Here is a 13,838-nt window from a genome sequence, read left to right as displayed (position 1 = left end):
TGAGAGCTCTTTGAAGTCTCTTGCTTCATTTAAAGAACAATATTAACAAGATGAATTATTGAAGGCTCCTGCACAGAGCGGCAGAAGGTCACATTAGATGAGGGCATCCAAATGAACTTCAAGTGCTGCTGCTGCTGCTAAGTCGCTTCAGTCGTGTCCAACTCTGAGCGACCCCATGGACGGCAGCCCACCAGGCTCCCCCGTCCCTGGGATTCTCCAGGCAAGAACACTGGAGTGGGTTGCCATTGCCTTCTCCAATACATGAAAGTGAAAAGGGAAAGTGAAGTCGCTTAGTCATGTCCAACTCCCAGCGACCCCATGGACTGCAGCCCACCAGGCTCGTCCGTCCATGGGATTTGCCAGGCAAGAGCACTGGAGTGGGGCGCCATCGCCTTCTCCCAACTTCAAGTGCAGCTGCTGTTAATACAAAGCAGTGTCACTGGCAGGTCCTGGTGCCTCAGTGGCATCAAGAAAATAAAGGTTTCCTGGGAGATCAGAGTTAAAATATATACACAAGGAGGGGAGTCAGCTGGTAAAACCTCTTCGCTTTGCAGTCATCTCTCCAGGGCAGCCTCTGTGCTCAGGCTGCAAACTGGCTGCCCTGAGGCCAGACTTGCCTAAAGCGTGTTCTATTCAATTTCTTGGCCTTTCAAGGGCCAGTTCAGTAAAAGTAAAGAAAGCTTGGATCCCGCATTAGCCCTTTTACCATTTGACCGAGCATCTACCACAGGCAAGCCATCCAGGGGAGACAGAATTGAGCATAGAATTTGGAAGTACCCAGAACATAGAAGAGTTAGACTTTGTTCAGCCAACTCTATGTGTGTTGATGGGTGTGACTCTTAGTCGCCAGCAACACATTCAGTTGAAAACATCACCATGTGGACCAAGGCAAAAGGGAAAACAAGAAAACTAACAAAATAAATCTGGCAGCCCACTCCAGAAATGCCAGCCTCCGAGACCTCTGATTCAAGTAACACTTCACCTGCATGCTCATTTATTCATTCAACAAACAGAGGCTTGGTAAGTGCAGAAGATGCTGACAGATGGATGTGGGCAACAGGAGGACAGAAGGGGAGTTGATCTGTGCCAAGTCATCCATGGAATTTTCTGAGAATATGGAGGAAGGTGGGGGTTGAGTGTGACCTCCCCACCAAAAAAGGTATGGGAATGAGAAGGCAGAAGAAGGAGATGACTTACATTGAAGTCCCTGAATATTAAAGGGGAGACCTTCTCTGTAGCCCAGGAATCACACACAACACTGTGGGATGAGGACAGTGAGACCAACCTAAAAAGCAGGGCACCATCTTTTCTCCCTTTAGACCAACGCAGGTCAAAATAGTCTGAAGACCTCAGCTGTGCTAAGATTTCTCTCTCTCTCTCAGTTAAAGTTGTCCAGCTGCAATATACATGTTGTGTGCATATGTGTGCATGCTCAGTCATGTCCAACTCTTCTTGACATCATGGATTGCAGCCCACCAGGCTCCTCCGTCTATGGAATTTCCCAGGCAAGAATCCTAGAGTGGATTGCCATTTCCTTCTTCAGGGGATCTGCCCCACCCAGGGATCCAACCCACATCTCCTGCATTGGCAGGTAGATTCTTTACCACTGAACCACCAGGGAAGCCCCTAATATACCCAATAATATATATATAATAAATAACCAACAAGGACCTACTGTACAGCACAGGGAGCTCTACTCAGTAAAGGAAATAAGGGAAATAAATCTGAAACATGTATAATATCATGTATGAAATGAGTCGCCAGTGCAGGTTCAATGCACGATACTGGATACTTGGGGCTGGTGCACTGGGACGACCCAGAGGGATGGTATGGGGAGGGAGGAGGGAGGAGGGTTCAGGATGGGGAACACATGTATACCTGTGGCAGATACATTTCAATATTTGGCAAAACCAATACAATATTGTAAAGTTTAAAAATAAAATAAAATTTTAAAAAAGTACATATATGTACATTTTTATATGTGTATATATATAAAAGAATATATATATATATATAATGGCATAAGATATAGAATAGATAAACAATAAAGACTTACTATATAGCATAGGGAACTATATTCAATATTCTGTGATAAACCATAAGGAAAAAGAATCCATGTATCACTTTGTTGTACATCTGAAAGCAATGCAATATTGCAAATCAATAATACTTCAATAAAAGTGTGCTACAAAAAAAAATTGTCCAGTTACACCCATTAATCAGATGAATCTCTGATAAGTTCCCAAGGCTCAAAAAGCTATCTGAGCAGAATCCAAGAGATGACACCTTCTCCTGGAAGCTGGTATCTGCTGCCACCAAAGAAGATGCAATTATTCAAAGAAAGGACCCTGGAGGTGGTGAGGTCCACTTGGCCAGGCTTTCTGACAACTGGGAGGCAGTGAGTGTCCTGAGACTCCTTCCCTTGTGCAAAATCAATGCTAAGAGCTGAGTCTCTGTTCTTGCCTCTTTCTAAACCACAGTCATGATGAGCAGTTTTCTCCCCGTGCCCATCTTCCCTGTAGAGATTGGTTGTGCAAGAGGAAAACTGAACTCATTTGTCAAAATAGGAGCCAGGCTGGAAGCTGGCCCTTCCCTCCCCTGCGCGGGCTGGACTCACCATCTCTAGTGGGGGAACCAAGCACGCAGCAGCTCACTGTGCCCATGACAATGTCTAGGATCCTGGCTGTGAGGGCTTCTGAGAGGTGATCAGGAAAGAGTACAGGTCCCTGACTGCTGCCTTCAGACATTTCGTGTCAATTACATGACAGTCATAAAAAGAGAAGGCAGGTTCCCTCCAGTTCTCTGGTCTCCCTGAGCTCTGGCGAGCTTCCAGAAATAACAGTCTTAATCCAGTTCAGTTCATGACTTCAGAGATTCAGATGTGCCTCAAGTTCTTTCACAGTGGCTGCCTTTCCCCTCCTCCCCAGAACCATTGCTCAGAGGCTGTGGATGTGAAATTGACTGACCTCATTATTATTTTTAATCTCCTAAGCCAGGAAAACAAATTAAATTGTTTAATATCCATTCGATTGTTTTGTCTGTCTTAAAAGGAGTACCTTCAGTGGGTGGGATCCATTCCCAGCAGAAGCAGCCCGCATCCCAGGACAGCTGTGTCTCTGCTTTTTCCCATATTTCCGGAAAGCATATTCCTCTTCTTCCTCCATGTCTTAGCTTCACAGTGATGTATTAGGACACTCCTGTCGACTTAAAGCAGAACCACCCTCGGCCCCTCACACCACTGTTTGCTAACACATACACTGTGCCTGTCTTTCCCAGCACTCATCATTATTGTAAGTCTTTACCAACCACCATCTGCTTTATCCATGCTACTCTTAGGAGACCAGGCAGGAATGGACAGGGTCGTATCTCTGTAGCCCCACACCTGAGTAAGCACCATAATATACATCAATTGAAACTGTGAATGAATTAAAAAAAAAAAAAGTTGAATATTAGACATTCTTAGGGATCTCCACGACCCTCCACCAGAGATTTATTGTCAGCCATCATTTTCACCGGTTGCATTACCCCTTCCTTTTTTCCAATTCAAATAAAGTTCTTCCCCTAATAGCTACTCAGTTAGGGAAATGTTTCACTGGGCCCAAAGGAAAGAAACCTAGAACAAAAGAAATGGTGATGTAGCTCCACCAACTTCTGCTTCTGGTACACTGACACAACTCAAAGTCAAGTTTACTTCATGGCCCAAGATGACTGCTAGGGCTCCAGTCATCAACCCACATTCTAGGCAGAAGAAAGGAGGGCAGGCAGGAGAACCGAGTGGGTTTCACCTCTAGCCTGCATCTGTTCCATTTAGGGGGACATCCCAGAACTCTTACATAACATTTCCATCATTCAGTGCTTAGTAACAGGGCATACTTAATTACAAGACATGTTTGATGTTCGTTGTTCAGTCACTGAGTCATGTCTGACTCTTTTTGACCTCATGGACTGTAGCACGCCAGGCTTCCCTATCCTTCACTGTCTCCAGTAATTTGCTCAGACACATGTCCATTGAGTCAGTGATGCCATCTGACCATCTCATCCTCTGTTATCCCCTTCTCCTCCTGCCTTCAATCTTTTGCAGCATCAGGGTCTTTTTCAATGAGTTGGCTCTCCACATCAGCTGGCCAAAGATGTTAGGCATAGTGTTACCTTACATATGACTGAGTTTTTGATTCCAAAAGAGAAAGACTGGGTGACTATCTGGTAGGCAGCATTCTCCACCTTCTCTCTGCTTCCTGCATATCAAAGAGCTTTCTTGCCCTAGGACCTATACTGATACCTGACAATGACATGCACCAGCATGAGATCAGAGTGAGGGAGAAAAGCCAAGTTAACGTATAAGTTTCTCCAGCAAGCTCTCTGCTGTAATGCTGCAGACTGAGTGCCTCCTTTACTGGCAGTCCCAGTCCTGCCTGGTGGTCCTCCCAGCACAGCCCTTCCTGTCACTGTGCTCCCGTAGCCTCCTCAGCCCCTCACCCCTGTATGCAGGAGATGATCCAGCCTTTCTACTACCAATCCCTGGGGTTTCTCTGCCCAACACCTTCTGTTATTGTTGTTTGGTTGCTCAGGCATGTCCAACTCTTTGCCAGCCCGTGGACTGTAGCCTCCCAGGCTCCTCTGTCCATGGGGTTTCCCAGGCATGGGAGTGGGTAGCCATTTCCTCCTCCATGGGACCTTCCCAACCCAGGGATCGAACCTGCGTCTTCTGTATTGCAGGCAGATTTTTTATTACCAAGACACCAGGGAAGCCTGCACAACACTTTACAGGTTGTCTATTAAATTGTCCCCAGATTATCCCACATTACATGTGCTACCTATGTCTACCAGGATCCTGAATCAGGTAGCAACTGTTTTCAGCCCTGACGTTCTGAGTGTTCAGGAAACACAGCTGCTGTCCTTCACAGAGCCATGCTCGAGGCACCGCACTGTCCGTGCAGAAATTAACTGACTTCAATATTATTAGTGACATAGAAATTGTAGGTCCACTATTGAACGTTGCTGACAAAGTGAGGGCTCCAACGATGTCACAAACAATGTGCTCTCAGCAGGTGGGAATCTCAGGCCACACACTTGGAGGCTAGGAATGTACGTTTATATGTTATAGGTGACCACATCACCATTTCAAAGCCCCACTGTGCTGAGTGCCGAAAACCAACTCTCTCTCTCTCTATCTCTTTTCTAAAATTGGAGTATAATTGCTTTATAATGTTGTGTTAGTTTCTGCTGTACAATAAGGTGAATCAGCTGTAGGTATACCTGTATCTCCATCCTCTTGATCCTCCCTCCCAACCCCCCCCCATCCCACCCCTCTAGGTCACCACCAAGCCCTGAACTGAGCTCCCTGTGCTGTGCAGCAGCTCCCTACTAGCTGTCTGTTTCACACATGGCAGTGTATATACGTCAGTGCTACTCTCTTAGTTCATCCCACCCTCCCCTTCCCTGCCCCTGTGTCCACAAGTCCCCTCTCTACATCTGTGTCTCTATTCCTGCCCCACAAATAGGTTCATTTGTACCATTTTTATAGATTTCATATATATGCATTAATATATAGTATTTGGTTTTCTCTTTCTGACTTAACTTCACTCTATATGACAGACTCTACATTCATTCATGCCTGCACGCGAAGTTGCTTCTGACTCAGTGAGACTCTATGGACTGCAGTCCGCCAGGCTCTTCTGTCCATGAGATTCTCCAGGCAAGAATACTGGAGTGAGTTTGATTCCATACCCAGGGATCCAACTCGTGTCTCTTACATCTACCTGCTTTGGCAGGCAGGTTCTTTGCCACTAGCTCCATCTGGGAAGCCCCTACATTCAATCACATCACTACAAATGACCTGGTTTCTCTCAATGCTAAGACTTCTCAGTCCGTTCAGTGCCTCCATCCTCCCCCCTCTCCCACCATCTTCTTTTCCATACCTTCCTCTTTGGAAGAAAGCCACCATGCATATCCAGCATGAAAGAAATGGAACGTTACACTTCACCTCCTTGAGGATGTAGTATCTGCATAAATTATTTGGAATCTCTTGCTCAAGAGACTTGTTTATGTTTTCCACTGATGTATTTATTCATTGATTCATTTTTTATTATGACCATCCAGAATGATGGTTGCCTTGAACCTCAATGCTCTGGTGCACCTAAGAAAAGTCACTGACTTGCAGTTTTTTCCTGATGTGTCTTATTGTCAGTACAGAAGTGATGACTTCCAAACTCTTAACGTGTTGGAGAAGAAGTCCTCTGTTGGTATTTTTTTCAAGTTTTAACCTGAGGTTGATTCCAAGGAGCAGCTACTATCTTTTGGAAAGGAATCTGAGATCCTTATATACACCATAGATCAGAGGTACCCCCTTCAGGAAAGCATGAAGAGTGATGCTTACCCTGTTGGCTCAATGGTAAAGAATCTACCTGCAATGCAGGAGACATGGGTTCAATACTTGAGCCAGGAAGATTCCACATGCCACAGAGCGTCAAAGTCAGTGCACCACAACTATTAAGCCTCTGCTCTGCCGCAACTGTTGAAGCCCGTATGCCTGGAGCCCGTGCTCTGCAGCAAGAGAAGCCACAGCAATGAGAAGTAGCCTCTGCTCACTGCAACTAGAGAAAAGACCACGAAGCAATGAAGACCCAGAACAGCCAAAAATAAATAAATAAATAAAATGATAATTTTAAAAAGAGTGACAAGGGATAGAGGGACCCTCCCCCCTTTACCCAATCACTTGGCAACTCTGCCTCATGCCCTGTTGATCAGGGTTACATGGTGCCACCAGAATCATGTCTTTCCAAGAGTGGCTTCCCCTGTGTTTCTGAGGTTAGAGCCAAGATAGTAAAGTAGGTTGTATCTGTTCTGTCACATAAAGGGATCCTCGCTAGAACAACTGTCTTGCTTCCAAAGCAGGCATTGGAAACCTGGACTCAGACTAAATTAAATCCGAAGGAAATTATTTTCTCTCACTGAGAGATCAGGTTCTGAAGAAGATTTCTAAGGTGACTGACTCAGCAACTCAACAATGTCGTGACTGATCAAGAATTTTTTCCACCTCTTTGCTCCACTTTCAATCAAATTCTAATTCCTCGAGTCCTCAAAAGAGGTCTCCTAATGACAGAGCCATGCATTTATTTTTTTCTCTATCACACATGAGTGTATAGACATGTAGATGCACCCTGAAACTCGCTCGATTCTACTCTATGAATCTTGGCTTCATTCTGTTTGGGCCAACTCAAGAGATGTGTTCTTACCTGGACCAGTAAGAATCTCCTGGGGGATGACAAGCGTTATACAAGAAGGACCTAAGTCTGGAGCAGCAGCTCGAGGGAGCTTCTTCTAAACTGTGAGTGTGTTGAAGAGAGAGAGGCACCTTAATAATTTCAGAGAAGTGCTAAAAAGGAAAGGGGTTGCCTAGATGGATGGCAGGCAACAACAGTGTCCACTACAGATCTGGTGCCTGGTCCTCAGAAGATGCTCAGTGGTTAGAGGATGGGAAGATAAATTCATCATCTCCCCTCACTGCTCAGCATCCCTTTCCCCTTCCACATCTATCCTCCTCTCTTGGCCTGCTCACTTTGCTGCCCCTCATTCAGGACCTACTTTTATCTGGCAGTCAGCTCATAAAGACCTGCGGGTTAACTGAAGAGATCACACTGTCCATCAAGCTGGAGGAATACACTTTTCTGGTGCAGGATGGGACACCGGAAGTGGACAGGTTCCTGGCAGTGCTGAAAACATGGCCAGTGTGTAGCCCTCTGCTCAAATTGCCACAGCTATGAACGGGGAATAATGTGTTTCCAGGAGGATGAAGGGTTGGATTCTGTCCTTACCCTGAAATCCATTCCAGTTCCACATACTGATCTCAGGCTATAATTTAGAAGGGTCATACATCTTTCTGTGACCCAGGGGAGCACCAACAGCAGTGGGAATTACTCATGAATAAAGACAAATACAACCTAGTCCATTAAACCTGCAATAAACACAAACCAGCTACAACCAGAAACAGACAGATTTCTAAGAACACGCTTGTGAATGGATTGTGCGCACAAGTGTGTTGTGGATGTGTGTGCAAAAATACACAGGATTTGATCATATGTTTAGGACTCTCACACTTTCTAGTTTAACCTATTGAAAGTATTTTGGACACAAGTTCAGTTTGTAATAATCAGAACTCTTAAATACCAATATTCATGCAAGACCTAAGATCCGTCAGAGATCAGATCAGATCAGTCGCTCAGTCGTGTCCGACTCTCTGCGACCCCATGAATCGCAGCACACCAGGCCTCCCTGTCCATCACCAACTCCCGGAGTTCACTCAGACTCACGTCCATCCAGTCAGTGATGCCATCCAGCCATCTCATCCTCTGTCGTCCCCTTCTCCTCCCACCCCCAATCCCTCCCAGCATCAGAGTCTTTTCCAATGAGTCAACTCTTCGCATGAGGTGGCCAAAGTACTGCAGTTTCAGCTTTAACATCATTCTTTCCAAAGAAATCCCAGGGCTGATCTCCTTCAAAATGGACTGGTTGGATCTCCTTGCAGTCCAAGGGACTCTCAAGAGTCTTCTCCAACACCACAGTTCAAAAGCATCAATTCTTCGGCACTCAGCCTTCTTCACAGTCCAACTCTCACATCCATACATGACCACTGGGAAAACCATAGTCTTGACTAGATGGACCTTTGTTGGCAAAGTAATGTCTCTGCTTTTTAATTTGCTGTCTAGGTTGGTCATAACTTTCCTTCCAAGGAGTAAGCATCTTTTAATTTCATGGCTGCAGTCACCATCTGCAGTGATTTTGGAGCCCAGAAAAATAAAGTCTGACACTGTTTCCACTGTTTCCCCATCTATTTCCCATGGTCTAGTGTAAATATTATAACCATATTACTGAAGCCTGTGAAGAATCATTTTATGTTATGTATCTTAATAATTAGAAAATAACATTTTGTTTTGAAAAGAGAAAAAAGAACTCAAAGGTATTTCTTTGACAATATATCATTTTTCTGCACCATTTATTAGAAATGTCTGTTCCTATCGTCAAAGATTTTTCTTGAAATGTTTATGTGCCCACTTCAAATATTTATAGCATTCAGGCTTGAGATGATTTATTTCTATTTGCTTTTAATTTCCTCATGTAATGTTTCAAATGACACCTCAAGTCGTTATGAATGGTTTAGAGTTAAATCATTGCTCCTGATTGCCTGCGTTTGACAAAGTTATGAAAACAGTGTAAATGTGAATTGTCAAAGCAACAGAAGCATTAATTCAGAGCCTGTTTCATAATCTAGTGCCCGAAGAAATGTGTAACACTAGTAATAGATCAGGCAGGAGGTATTAAGATCACTTAGCTGCTGAGTCACGTGGAGTCCAGAAAGCCATCAAAGCTAACTGGTATCGAATACTTGGAAGAGTCAGTATTGACTAGCCTGGCCATTTCTTTTTAGCTTTCTGTTCATTGGAAGGCCTACAAATGTGCACCAGAAAATTCACCTCCCTGGCATGTCCACATGCCTGCCATAGACAGGCCCTTCCTAGACTGGATGTTAGAGTCAGATAAAGTCACCACCTTAGAAAACTATGTTCTCTTTCATTTATGAGCTTCTTATTCTCTCTGCATAATCAGTGGGGTCTTTGCCTCCAAAGTAACACATGTCTATCAAGGGGAGGGGAAAAAATACTGTCACTTATATGTGGAATCTAAAAAAATGGTACAAATGAACTTATTTACAAAATAGAAATAGAGTCAAAGATGTAGAACTTGGGGTAACCAACTTGGGGTTTCCAAGGAGGAAAGGGGAGGGGGCAGTAAATTGGGAGATTGGGATTGACATAATACACACTCAGTTCACTTCAGTTCAGTTCAGTCACTCAGTCGTGTCCGATTCTTTGCAACCCCATGAATCGCAGCACGCCAGGCCTCCCTGTCCATCACCATCTCCCGGAGTTCACCCAAATTCACGTCCATTGAGTCGGTGATGCCATCCAGCCATCTCATCCCCTGTCGTCCCCTTCTCCTCCTGCCCCTAATCCCTCCCAGCATCAGAGTCTTTTCCAATGAGTCAACTCTTCGCATGAGGTGGCCAAAGTATTGGAATTTCAGCCTCAGCATCAATCCTTCCAATGAACACCCAGGACTGATCTCCTTCAGAATGGACTGGTTGGATCTCTTTGCAGTCCAAGGGACTCTCAAGAGTCTTCTCCAGCACCACAGTTCAAAAGCATCAATTCTTCAGCACTCAGCTTTCTTCACAGTCCAACTCTCACATCCATATATGACCACTGGAAAAACCATAGCCTTGACTAGACGGACCTTTGTTGGCAAAGTAATGTCTCTGCTTTTGAATATGCTATCTAGGTTGGTCATAACTTTCCTTCCAAGGAGTAAGCCTCTTTTAATTTCATGGCTGCAGTCACCATCTGCAGTGATTTTGGAGCCCAAAAAAATAAAGTCTGACACTGTTTCCACTGTTTCCCCATCTATTTCCCATGAAGTGATGGGACCGGATGCCATGATCTTACTTTTCTGAATGTTGAGCTTTAAGCCAACTTTTTCAGTCTCCTCTTTCACTTTCATCAAGAGGCTCTTTAGTTCCTCTTCATTTTCTGCCATAAGGGTGGTGTCATCTGCATATCTGAGGTTATTGATATCTCTCCCGGCAATCTTGATTCCAGCTTGTGCTTCTTCCAGCCCAGCGTTTCTCATGATGTACTCTGCATAGAAGTTAAATAAGCAGGGTGACAATAATATACAGTACTGTATATCAAATGGCTTCTCTGGTGGCTCAATGGTAAAGAATCTACCTGCCAGTACAGGAGACACAAGAGATTCAGGCTCAATTCTTGGGTCAGGGAGATGCCCTGGAGAAGGAAATGGCAACCCACTCCAGTATTCCTGCCTGGAGAATCCAGTGGACAGAGGACCCTGGCAGGCTGCAGTCTATGGGGTGCTCACCAAGCGACCAAGTACGCACACATATATCAAATAGATAAATAAGAACCTACCTACTGGATAGAACAGGGAACTCTACTCAGAACTCTCTAATAACCTGTGGAAAAAGAATCTGAAAAAGAGTGGATATATGTATACATATAACTGATTCACTTTGCTGTACATCTGAAATTAACTCAACATTGTAAATCAACTATATGACAATAAAAATTAATTTAAAAAGAAACAAAAACAGTGGATAGAAATATTACAAGTTCTGTAAATAAAATATATGCCTCGAAAATATTCGAGACTTCAGTACATTGTGGGTTATCTTGTCTTTGCTGGACAGAACATGTCATTTACTTGTTGCTTCATTTGATAATAACCCAGAGATAAAAAATGATAAGGAGACATCTATGTGGCATTTTATAAGCTGACTACTATCAAAGGAGTAAGTCTAGTTATGAGACAGTATATTGTGCTGTCCTGTGAGACAGCAGAAAAGCTTGGGAAGAGATGAATTTGACCCCAATTCTTTTTATTTGGCTCTAGAGAGCTTTTCCTAGAACCCTCTCTGACTTTTGCCTCTCCATTGGTAGTTCTGGACAAGATTCATGTTATAAAATTTCCTATGAAGAGGCATGTGTCTTCCCCAAATGCATTCAAATGAATTGAATCTCACATTCTGGCACCTGGGATCCTGATGGGTTAATCCTCGTAATGTTAGAGACTCAGCACCCTGAAATATATAAACTGCCTTTAATCTTATTGGTAGTATTTTAAAGAGCTAAAGAAATATAACCATAGTCTTCATAATCTTGAGAAGAAAATTATAAAATGATATGCTGTGTGAAGGATTCATTCATCATGCAGTAAAAATTTATTCAGCACCTGCTAAATAACCATGTCCTTCCTGGCACAGGTCCACAACCATGAACCAAACAGACAAGGTCCATTCTGCCCTCATGGTGTTGACTTTTTCTTGGTTTTGGGGCTGGGAGTAGGGGAAGATGACAGAAGTAGGGGGACCGGTGAGAAGACTGTAGCAATAATCCTGATAAGTTCAGAATGTAGGTAATTCATTTCTAGATATATTTTGAAGTTAAAGCAGTGGTATTTTCTGATGGACTAGAGGTAAGTTGTAAACCAATGTTAGGAATCAAAGATGAATCAAAGAACTTGAGGGTCCACTGAATAAATGTGGTATCATAAGTGAGATGTAAAAGACCATTCTGGGAGCAGAAGAAAGGATGGGTATTTAGTGTGAAGCATGTTGAATTTCAGATGCATGTCAGGTATATAAGTGGAGATGCCCAGAAGTCTACTGAAGACCCTGAATGTATCTCTTTGATAGATGACATTATACTATCAAGAGCCAACATTTATTGAGTACTTAGTATACATGCATCAAGCTTGTACCAAGTACTTTAGCAACCTGTAAGGACATTAATATCACTCTTTCCATTTTTTTAGATGAGAAAACTGCAATTTAGAAAGTCTAAATGCTCTTCTTGAGGATGATAGCATCTATTCACCCATAACAAGAACGCAAGAACATAATACCCTCATGACTCACAGAATTATCGTCAAGATTGAGTGGCCAATGCAAAATGGTTAGCATAGTTCTTGAGATTTAATACAGACTCTATAAAAAGAGGAGGTTTATCCTCCTCTTCATCATCATCTCACCATCCAGAAAGGACTTCATAATAAATAATAGGATCAGCCACACCGACAGTACCAAGTTTGGTGCCTAACATGCTACTTTTCCTTAAGAGGGGGAAAGCATGACACTTATTCCCTAATCAAGTGACCATCTCAAAGAAGACCCTTATGCATGAACTTGGCTTCCAGAACCAGTGACCCTTTGTGCCAGCTCAGCTCTTCCTTCTATCCAGCTACCAACCTGACACCAATCCCTACGCTCCTTGAAAGTCTTTTTCTCCTGTTTACAACCAGACTTATTCTTGTAACCATTCCATCATTTCTCCTCTTTTAATCCCACACCTGAGGTCTTTATTCCCATTGCTCCCCATTTCCTGCCTGTGAAACTTGACACTGAATATGGTCCCACAAGAGCATTAAAGAGCCTGCATCTAGAGGGAATTTGATATCACAATCCAAGTGTTAGCCAGGTATGGAAGGTAAGACAGCATGTATTGTCTGATTGGTGTCCTTCCCATGGTAATGGGACATAGATTCCCTGGGAAGCCTCCTCTTCTCCACATTAAGTCTTTGTTTTTTGGAAAGGAACCCTGACCTTCTGGTCATAAGCCCAAATTTCCGCCAATCAATGCATTCATTTCCCAACCATCCATAATGATTGGTCTTGGCATCATCATGTGACCCAAGATGGGCCAATGAGACTCAACTTACTGTGTTACCCAACTATTTTGGTAGGATCTGCAACTTAGAGATTTTGGGTAGAGAAATCTGAGTAGATTAAGTGCTGGCATGTCTAATTAGGTTGGCATGTCTCTTATGCTCATAAATTTCTTTAATGAACCTGCTGATGGTATTTGTGTCTTAGTTTTATTATTTTACTTTATGTTTTTGACTTGAGGCACAGGAGAATCTTAGTTCCCTGACCAGGGATTGAACCTGTGCCCCCTGCAGTAGAAGTGAGGTGTTTTAACCACTGGACCACCAGGGAAGTCCCTGTGTCTTAGTTTTAATTGTCTAGTCCCAAGGGCAATTCCAGACCCCAATACTAACTACCCAAGTATGAATCCTTCTTTTGGGTAATTGGCATATCAATTGCTCCTGCTTGGGATTGTTTCTGCCCAACACTTTACATTATTTATCAATGCCAAATAAAAAATATCATTTTCATTAAGTAACTGTTCTTTGAGGTGCTGCTCACAGCACATTAACATAAGGGTGAATTTTAGATTTAGAACTCATAAATGCCAACAAGCGATGACCTA

The sequence above is a fragment of the Bos indicus x Bos taurus genome, chromosome 17 (assembly GCF_003369695.1).
Source record: "Bos indicus x Bos taurus breed Angus x Brahman F1 hybrid chromosome 17, Bos_hybrid_MaternalHap_v2.0, whole genome shotgun sequence".
In the NCBI taxonomy this organism is placed as follows: Eukaryota; Metazoa; Chordata; class Mammalia; order Artiodactyla; family Bovidae; genus Bos; species Bos indicus x Bos taurus.
The sequence above is the reverse complement of the archived record's forward strand: the minus strand, read 5'-3'. Positions refer to the sequence as shown.